Source organism: Otolemur garnettii, unplaced genomic scaffold, assembly GCF_000181295.1.
Source record: "Otolemur garnettii isolate 467f Iridium unplaced genomic scaffold, OtoGar3 scaffold00029, whole genome shotgun sequence".
NCBI lineage: Eukaryota > Metazoa > Chordata > Mammalia > Primates > Galagidae > Otolemur > Otolemur garnettii.
In genome coordinates, this window is record NW_003852424.1 from 13,174,904 (window position 1) to 13,181,989 (window position 7,086).

The window sequence follows — 7,086 nt, forward strand, 5'->3', positions numbered from 1 at the left end:
GCACCTTATCCACAACTGGTCAGTCCTGGGGAGGTCAGACTCCCAGGACACGGACTCCTCCCCCCCCCCAACTGCCTTCTTCCCTGTGTCCCCACCCCCCCATTCACGCAGGACCCCAGGCCAGCAGAATAAAACCTGCTGCCAAAGCAAACCCATGTGTGCTCTAACCTCCCAACCCATTTGCCCTGTGGGTCCCACAGCTAAGTGGCACTGCCGGTTCCTCCATAATGCCGGCCTCTCTGAAATGCAGGACCCTGGGCATCGGTTTCCCCAGCTGTCAAAGAGGTCAGCTGGGCAGATGACAGCAATACTGATGATAATAACAGCTCACACACCTTCAAACAACTATAGTATCTTACATGATTTTCTCCACTGCTCCATGGGGAAAGTAAATTGTTGCTGATACCTGGCAGATGGAGAAACTGAGACCCAGATGGGTGGAGGGTCACACCTCAGTAAGGAGCCAAACAGGGATTTGGGCCATGCTCAGAACACACACCCCACGCTACCCACCAACAAGGTCCATTCAAAACCACATGCACCTGTGGGAGTTAGCCATTGAGCACTCAGCAGGCACCCTGGGTACACCACCACACACTGAATCACTTCCTGGACGGAGAATTCTGTGGGGAACAGGAAGAGCCAGTTTGGAATTCCCATCTCAGAACAGTTCCTGGCAAATGACTTCACACTGTTGGCTTCAGTCTGCCCCTCTGTTAAATGGGCTCATGACAGCCCCTTTTCTGGGGGAAATTTCCACAAGCTCCACAATGGCAGGGACCACCCCTGTACCCGTTTCCTAGCGCTGGGCAAAGGCAGCAAAGAGTAGGCAGTGAGTGAAACAAAGGTCCAACGAATCTCGGTAGATCACCTTTTTCCAGAAATAGCTACAATATTTCCATTCCCACTCTTCCATGATCCAGAGGCAGAAACTGCATCCTTTCTCCTTGACCTCCAGTGGCTTCTCCTAGCTCTCACTTGGGACTTGTGTGCTGAGGAGGCCCCAGTGCAGGTGCATGTGCCACCTGGCAGTTCCTGCTTTGCAGATTTTGTGAGCTAAATAAATGACTGTTGTAACCTATTGAGTTTTGGAGTGCTTTGTTACACAGCAGTAGGGAGCCAATGTCAGCAAAGAGCACCCACTTCATTGGTGTCAGTGGTTGGGACTGTGACATGCCAAGCATCTGCACACAGCAAAAGCACCTGTGTTAGGAAGAGCTGGCACTTGCTGGGGGCTATGTATGGCCAAGGTCCTTCCCCTCCTGGAGCCTACAGCAGGCCAACTGCAGTCAGCTTTCAGTGCTATACTGTCCTGGAGACCAGAAGTCTCCATCTACCTCCTGGGGCAGACAGTGGCCAAGAGTGACTGGGCAAGGGATACACAAGCTGGCCCTCTGCCCCAAGGTGCAGCCACCTTCCTAGCCAAAGCTCACCACCCCTGCCCTGCTTAGCTTCCCTATACCACCTCCGGTCCCAGGCCTCAGGGCCAAAAGTCCCCATTTGTGGTGATCCTGGCCTAGCCCTGCCTGAGCTCAGCACTGAACTCTGCAACCCTCTCTGGCAAAAGCATGTTCCCAGACCCCTGAGCTGCCCTTGAAAGGTTCCTCTCTCTCAGTGGCTTCTCTAGTGGAAGGTACCCTCCTGGCTCTTTCCAGAGACATCTCCATGCCTCAATGCATTCACTAGCCCACACCTTCAGTTACCATCTGGTGGCCAAAGGCTCTCAAATTCACACCTTGGACACCCCCAAGAGGTGTCCAGCCTCAGGTGTCCCCATGGGAATGCCCCAGCCAAGCACATTCAAGATGAAGCTTCAGGCCCTCCCCAGCCTCAAGGCTCCTCTGGAACCTCTAGTCTCCATGGAAGCCTTCCTCACATTCACCACACATGACATATCACAACTTCCTCCCCTTCCCCAGCCTGGAGAGTGGCCAGTACCCTCACCCATCAGCCCCATTCCATGCCCCCAGCCTCAGTAGTAGGGACACAGCTGGCCAAGCTGATGCATCCCTGGAGCTCTTTCTGGAAACACAATGCTGGGGGCTGAGCTAGGAAGATCTGGGCCTGGACTTTCAGGGCCATCCTGTCACCCTCAGGGCTGTGAGCTAGTCAATACCCCAGAAAGCTGGCTTGGCGCCCATAGCTCACTGGTTAAGGCTCCGGCCACATGCACCGGGGCTGGTGGGTTTGAGCCTAGCCTGGGCCTGCTGAACAACAATGACAACTACAACAAAAAAATAGCCGGGCTGGTTTGGCACCGTAGCACAGTGATTACAGCATCAGCCACATACACTGAGGCTGGTGGGTTTGAACCCAGCCCAGGCCTGCTAAACAGCAACTACCACAAAAATAGCTGGGCATAGGCTGGGCGTTGTGGCAGGCGCTTGTAGTCCCAGCTACTGGAGAGGCTGAGGCATGAGACTCGCCTAAGCCCAGGAGTTGAAGGTTGCTGTGAGTTGTGTGACACCACAGCACTCTACTGAGGGCGATAAAGTGAGACTCTGTCTCTACAAAAAAAAAAAAAATAGCCAGGCGTTGTGGCAGGTACCTGTAGTCACAGGCAGCTAAGGCAAGAGAATCGCTTAAGCCCAAGAGTTTGAGGTTGCTGTGAGCTGTGATGCCATGACACTCTACCGAGGGCAACATGATGAGACTGTTTCAACAACAACAAAAAAAGCTGGGCATTGTGGTGTGCGCCTGTGGTCCCACCTACTTCGGAGGCTGAGGTAAGAGAATCACTTATGCCCAAGAGTTTGAAGTTGCTGTGAGCTGTGTGACACCATGGCACTCTACCAAGGGCAACACAGTGAGATTGTCTCTATGTATATGTATGTATATATACCCCAGAAAGCTTGAGCTGTTTGTGCCTCTGTCCCTCACTCACTGCCCAGGCACACCAGCCTCCATCCAGTCCAGCTTATCCTCAGCATGTGGCCTTTGTATATGCCATTCCTGCTACCTGTAACACTTTCTACAGACCCACCTGGACCACTTGCTTCCACACTCCATCTGGTCTCTGCTTGGATATCACTTCCTGAAAGATGCTTTCTTTTTTTTTTTTTTTTTAGAAAAAAGAGTTTCACTTTATTGCCCTTAGTTGAGTGCTGTAGAGTCATAGCTCACAGCAATCTCCAACTCCTGGGCTTAGGCGATTGTCCTGCCTCAACCTTCTAAGTAGCTGGGACTACAGGTGCCCGCCACAACGCCCGGCTATTTTTTGTTGCAGTTGGGCCGGGGCTAGGTTTGAACCCACCACCCTCGGTATATGGGGCCGGCATCCTACTCACTGAGCCACAGGCGGTGCCTGAAAGATGCTTTCTTGATCCCCTATCCAATACACTTTCCTACACCATCCTGACTGCTCTCTAAGCCTTGGAATACTTTATTTGCCTTCACAGAAATTACTGTTACCAGACATTATTTATGTCTATGGCCCCTCTGTGTTCCTGAGGACAGAGATTTCCTTGTTTAGTTCACTGCTGAATGTCCAGACCTAGATTTGCACACGGAAGGCCTGGAAAGAAGGAAAGAAGAAAGAGAGGGAGGGATTTCCAGAGGAAGAATCTGAAATTCATTGAGGTGTATTTAATTCTAATTGCTGCTCTACCAAATTACCACAAACTTAGCAACTTCAAATAGCATAAACTCATTATCTCACAGTTTTGGAGTCAGAAGTCCTAAAATGAAGATGTGCAGGGCTGGTCCTTCCCAGAGGCTCCAGAGAAAATCTCTTGCCTTTTCCAGCATCTAGAGGCCACCCACACCCCTTAGCTTAAAGCCCCTTCCTCCCCTCTCAGAGCCAGCATCTTCCAGTCTCCTTCTGCCTCTGGCCCTCCTGCCTCCTTTTACGAGGCCCCTGTGCTCACACTGGGGCCCCCAGGTGATCCAGGATGATCTCCTATCTTAAGGTTCTTATCCCATCTCCAAAGTCCTTTTTGCCATGAGGTAACATATTCACAGTTTCTGGGGATCAGGATGTTGTCATCTTTGAGGGAATTATTCTCTTCCACACTAATGGGCTTCAGATTGCACAGCAAAAAAGGGCAGAGAGGCAGGGTAAGGCAGCTTAGGCCTGTAATCCTAGCACTCTGAGAGGCCAAGGCAGATGGATTGCTTGAGCTCAGGAGTTGGAGACTAGCCTGAGCAAGAGCAAGACTCCATCTCTACTAAAAATAGAAAAACTAGCTGGGTGGGTGGCACATGTCTGTAGTCCCAGCTACTTGGGAGGCTGAGACAAGAGTAACACTTGAGCCTAGGAGTTAGAGGTTGCTGTGATCCACAGATGCTATGCACTCTAGCCTACGGCAACAGAATGAGACTCTATGTCAAGGGGGGAGGGGGGAGGCAGAGCTTGCTTCGAAGCCAGGTCTGTTCAATTCAGAATACATAGGCCCCATAGCCTTTGTCTCCTGACTCTCTCACACATCCCTTCTGCCTCCTGAGATCAAGTCTTTTTCCCTAACAGGGCACTATAGGAGCCAGACTGTATTGAGTAAATTTATTTTCTTTTATCTCAGATTAATATAAGGGTACAAATGTTTAGGTTACATTGTTTTCATTTCTTTTTTTGACAGTCTCTCACTCCCGTGCCCTGGGTAGAATGCCATGGCATCCTATCTCACAGCAACCTCCAACTTTTTTTTTTTTGTAGAGACAGAGTCTCACTTTATCACCCTCGGTAGAATGCCAGGGCATCACACAGCTCACAGCAACCTCCAATTCTCTGGGCTTAGGTGATTCTCTTGCCTCCCAAGTAGCTGGGACTACAGGCGCCCACCACAAATGCCTGGCTATTTTTTTTTGGTCAGGGCTGGGTTTGAACCCACCACCTCTGGCATGTGGGGGAAGGACCCTGCTCCTTGAGCCACAGGCGCCACCCCCTGACTATTTTTTTGTTGCAATTTGGCTGGGGCCAGGTTTGAACTTGCCACCCTCATTATATGGGGCTGACACCCTACCCACGGAGCCACAGGTGCTGCCCAACCTCCAACTCTTAAACCCAAGCGATCCCCTGGTCTCAGCTTCCTAAGTAGCTAGGACTACAGGTGCCTGCCACAATGCCCAGCTAGTTTGTCCATTTTTAGTAGAGACAGGGTTTGCTTTTGCTCAGGCTGGTCTTTCATTCCTGAGCTCAGGCTATCCACCTGCCTTGTCCTCCCAAAATGCTAGGATTACAGGTGCGAGCCACCACACCCACCCTGTTTTCATTTCTAAGGTAAAGTTCAAGTTGTATATTGCATCAGTTTCTATGATCACTTTGCACTTTATACTAAGAGCTTTTCACATACTATCTCATCTAATCCATTCTGTAGATAAAGAAGCTGAAATTTGGTTTAGCATCTAAGGAATATTTCTACAGTTATAGCAAAAACTAGATTTGAATGTAAGGCTGTTCAGTGGCATGTGATTACAGCCCCAACTCAAACTGGCTTAATAAAAAAACAAGTTAAAAGCTTGCATCATTGGAACCTGTGGGAAGCTCAGGTATGAGTGGATCCAGAAGCACAATTATAATTCTCTCTTAGAAGTCGGTTCATTACAGTACTGACTTTGTCTAAGGCCTTGTGGTGAAAAGATAGCCCCATAACTCCAGTCCCAGATCCTCCCCACTCAGCCACCCCAGCACTGTGATCCCAGAACATGACCCAGGGCTGCATCTTCTCAGATGGCCATGAGTTTCATGTGTTCCTGAACCAGTCACTGCAGCCCAAGTAGGGGATGGGGGACTAGAATGCTCCCTCTCTGTGACCAGGGCTTGGGGTCAGCCCAGTTCAATCCTTTCACACTGATTAGGGAACTCCCAAAAGAAAACTGAGTGCTGTGCCAGAAATCAGCTGTCCACCACTGCAGGGTGTTCTAAAAACCAGAGAAGCAGGTTCTAAAACCAGAGCCTTCCTGCCCATCAGAGCCTGAGTATGACCAGTTGGAGGGGCTTATAAACCTGATACATCCTTCTTCCCACCCAGTACCTCCCAGGATGTGGGATGTACATAAGAAAGGAGATTTTAGGAAACTTCAGAGAAAGACTCATGATTAATTCTAATTACTATTTATTGACAGGTGCTGCCAGCTCTATGACATTGGCACTACTGACAGCCACGGGGTCCAGAAGAGAATGAAAGGTCAGAGGGCACTCGGAATACCGGGTGAAAGGTACACAGCCAGAGAGCCCACTAATTGAGACACTCTCACTTCACTCTGGGTCCAAGGTGCTGAGCAGAAGGGCCTGAGAGAAGAAGCCTAGAGCCTCCTCACAAAGGAAAAAGCCAAGTTCCCCTAGGCAGTCATACGGCCACTTGGATCAGGGCTCTTTTTTGGACTCTTTGTTACCTCTCCGCTCTTGACATTGTTTTCCTTTCTCAGGTCTACTTGCCTGTCCTAATCTGGGACACCAAACTCCATAGGCCAGGAGCCAGGTGTTGGGGCATCTGTGGTAGGCAGTCACCCTGGGCCCAGCCCGAGGTGTTGGTGTATCTGTGGGCAGCCCAGGACATGTGTCAGAGAGGCTGCAGGCACAGGGCGCCACACCTACCTTTAATGAAGAGATGCAGCTGACCCGTGTTCAGTCATGGGGTGTGTTGGTGTCCCGGCCAGGCCTCAGCCAGGTCAGAGCCCAGGTTTGGGGCTCAGCTGAGGTCAAGACTTGGGTCAGTTCAGAAGTCAGCCTAAGTAAGGTTCAAGGCTCAACTTGGGTAAGGTGGACCAGACGTCCCACTTTTGGCGGGACAGTCCTGATTTTTAACAATTTGTCCTGCGTCCCGCAGCGCTTTAAAAAAGTCCCGATTTTTAGAAAGAATGCATGACATGTTAGATAATTGCCTCAGAAAGCCCCTCCCCCCCAAAAGCCCCTTCTTGCCCTTAAAGTTACAACTCCTCCCCTAACACAGGGAGTGGTCTGCTTACCTCTGAGTGCTAGTGCTAAACAAATGATGTCAACAAATCAGCTATTCAGATAATTTAGGTAAGTAATTTATTTATTTCATGAATTTATTTATTTATTTATTTTTTTTTTGAGACAGAGCCTCAAGCTGTCCCCCTGGGTAGAGTGCCGTGGCATTACAGCTCACAGCAACCTCCAACTCCTGG